The 3,456-nt window shown below is 38.6% G+C and overlaps 1 pseudogene; it reads right to left on the reverse strand.

Moving 5' to 3' along the window:
- Positions 1-343: 343 nt before the first annotated feature.
- LOC109478190 lies at positions 344-1,159 on the reverse strand (annotated as a pseudogene).
- Positions 1,160-3,456: the final 2,297 nt, after the last annotated feature.

Consider the following 3,456-nt stretch of genomic DNA (forward strand, 5'->3'; position numbering starts at 1 on the left):
TTTTCGGTCCTCGAGAGTCTTCTACACGTTTTTTTAGCGCTTCGATGTCACTTTCCTTTGCTGTTTTCTCTGTAGGCGCCTCTTTTGTTTCCGACAATTTGCATTCAATTCTCGAGAGGCGATTAGACAACATCTCCATTCTGTTGTCGTCTTTTGCAATTCTGCTGGCCAGAATTGCTTCAAGTTTGTCTAAGCTCAGCCGGAGTGACTGAACTTCATCCTTGTTGTTGTTGTTGTCCTTCGTTTCAACTGTTTCTACAGTATCTGAGTTATTAGCGACAGACTTAGGGATAGTTTCGTCTTCGTACAAGTTACTCTGTGGTTGCTTGCTTCGTGATTCGGGCTACTCAGACTCAGAGCTTTCAACGACAATGCTCTCGAACGAGCAGTGTTTACACAAGAATTCAGTCTCTTCATCTCTGATCAGCTGGTGCAGTATGAATTCATGAACTCCTGTACATGCATAGTGGAGCCAGTTTTGGCACATATTGCACTGGATAACACCGGCATCTTCGGGTCCAGGGCGCTCACACTCACTACACACGATATCCTCGCATCGAACCTCTGGGGTTGCACACTCTGAAGCCACCGACTTTTTTTAAGTCAAAAGTGAACATTACCCAGAGGTAGCAGACTGGACCTTGTATCAGAATCCTAGAAGTATGATAGATGTGCAGAGTTACTGTGCCGATAAGGCCGTTTGTCTCAGGGTCATAGAAAGGTGCCGCGAGCTGGTGACCATTCTTTCCTTTGTCCTCAGTTGACATGTTGTAGTGTGCTTCCACCGTTTGTATCCACTTCTTTTCGGAACCTGCCGGAATGTGTACCGTCACACTGTTTTCGTTGTACTGAATGAAGTAGCTATCGCTTGGTTTGGCCTTTCTATCTCGTTTTGGTGGCTCGGGGATCACGATTGTTTGGTCGTACCGTTGTCGGCGCTCGCCGTCTGACAAGACATAAAAGCCTTGCTTACCTCCCAAAACTTCTGCCGGGCCGCAGCGAGGAGGCGCTTGTCCTTGGTGGTGACGACAGCTTTCTCGTGTTTCTTGACTTCCTCTTTGTATGCGGAGATGATATTATCTTCCGTTGCGTTGCTTGTTACTCCGAGTAAGTCGTATAGCTTGCCAGGTGATCGTTTCCTGGGGTCGTCGGTCGCCATTTTGTCCACTTGGGTCCGCTTGGGCCTTTGTTCTCAAGACGCTTCTGTTGTGCGGTTGTCTCCCGGACAGAAGTCGGCTTAGAAGACTCCAGAAACTTTATGATACACTTATAAAAGTATCTGGGATGGATCTATACGATACCACCTGGACTTTGTTACACTTTAAGATTTCTTTTTACCGTAAAAGCAGGGAAACTCGTTGGACTCAAGCGGAGCGATCTGACGGAGGTGTTCGCCTCGCCGCCATCTTGAATATTAATGTGATTTTATTGGCCGAATCCGTCTAGATATGTTTTTCCTTGAAAACTAAATTGTATACAACATAACTTTACCAATAGTGTTTATGGCAGTATATAAGGGTGTACTAAATCTTATGTTGCCCATAGCAACGCGGGTGAGATTATTACACGACGTCATGCATATTTGAGCTATTCGCCATGTTGAATTATCAATCTTGATTTTTCAAAAAAAGTTTGTTTTCAGAAAAAAAGCCTAAAATACATTGTAAATAGACTAAAGCCGATCATATGCACCTTTATTGTAAAAAGAAATGGAAGTATTAATCAAATTTATAGGAAAAAAAACTGTATATCCCTGTTCTAATGACATGGTGCGCCATCTTGGATGTTGGCCAATGATGTCATCAAATTAGCATAAATTATGTATTTTAATAATAAAATTTCCTTAAAATTATATGGGACGTTATTTATATTAAAACCATGTTTAAGGTTGACAAAAGTCAGTCTAAGGAAAATAAAGCCAGTGTAGGGAAAAGTCAGTGTAGGAAAGACAACTCAGTGTAGCGAAGATAAAAATCGGTGTAGAGAAGACAAGTCTGCGTGTAGAAGGTAAAATTCGTATCTACAATTTTTTTTCGCTATGGTGTATTATGTCGTAATTATGACGTCATCAATGTGATTTTATTGGCCGAAACCGTCTAGATAGGTTATTCCCTGAAAACTAAATGGTATGCAACCATACTTTACCAAGTGTTCATGGCAGTATATTAGGGTATACTAAACTTTATGTTGCCCATAGCAACGCCGGTCACATCATAACACGACGTCATGCATATTTGAGCTATCCGCCATGTTGGATTATCAATCTTGAATTTTCAAAAAAAAGTTTCTTTGAAAAAAAAGCCCAAAATACATTGCAAACAGACTAAAGCCGATCATATTAACCTTTATTGTTAAAAGAAATGGAAGTATTAATCAAATTTATAGGAAAAAAACTGCATATCCCTGTCCTAATGACATGGTGCGCCATCTTGGATGTTGGCCAATGACGTCATCAAATTAGCATAAATTATGTATTTTAATAATAAAATTTACTTAAATTTATATGGGATGTTATTTATATTAAAAACCATGTTTAAGGTTGACAAAAGTCAGTCTGAGGAAAACAAAGTCAGTGTAAGGAAAAGTCAGTGTAGGAAAGACAACTCAGTGTAGCGAGGATAAAAAAATCGGTGTAGAGAAGACAAGTCTGCGTGTAGAAGGTAAGATTCATATCTACAATTTTTCTGTCGCTATGGTGTATTGTGTCGTCATTATAACGTCATAAATGTGATGTTATTGGCCGAAACCGTTTAGATATGTTATTCCCTGAAAACTAAATGGTATACAACATAACTTTACCAATAGTGTTTATGGCAGTATATTAGGATATACTAAATCTTATGTTGCCCATAGCAACACCGGTGACAAAAACAGTTTGTTTTCNTATGGCAGTATATTAGGATATACTAAATCTTATGTTGCCCATAGCAACACCGGTGACAAAAACAGTTTGTTTTCAGAAGAAAGCCTGAAATACATTGTAAACAGACTTATGCCGAACAAATGAACCTTTATTGTAAAAAGAAATGGAAGTTCGACTTATGCCGAACATATGAACCTTTATTGTAAAAAGAAATGGAAGTATTAATCAAATTTATAAGAAAAAAAATTTATATCTCTGTTCTAATGACATGGTCCGCCATCTTGGATGTTGACCAATGACGTCATCAAATTAGCATAAATTATGCGTTTTAATAATAAAATTTACATGAAATTAAATGGGATGTTAGTTATATTAAAAACCATGTTTAAGGTTGAAAAAAGTAAGTCTAAGGAAAATAAAGTCAGTGTAGGGAAAAGTCAGTGTAGGAAAGACAACTCAGTGTAGCGAAGATAAAAAATCGGTGTAGAGAAGACAAATCTGCGTGTAGAAGGTAAAATTCATATCTACAATTTTTCTGTCGCTATGGTTTATTATGTCGTCATTATGACGTCATTAGTGTGATTTTATTGGCC

The sequence above is a fragment of the Branchiostoma belcheri genome, unplaced genomic scaffold, assembly GCF_001625305.1.
Source record: "Branchiostoma belcheri isolate BF01 breed outbred unplaced genomic scaffold, Haploidv18h27 scaffold424, whole genome shotgun sequence".
NCBI lineage: Eukaryota > Metazoa > Chordata > Leptocardii > Amphioxiformes > Branchiostomatidae > Branchiostoma > Branchiostoma belcheri.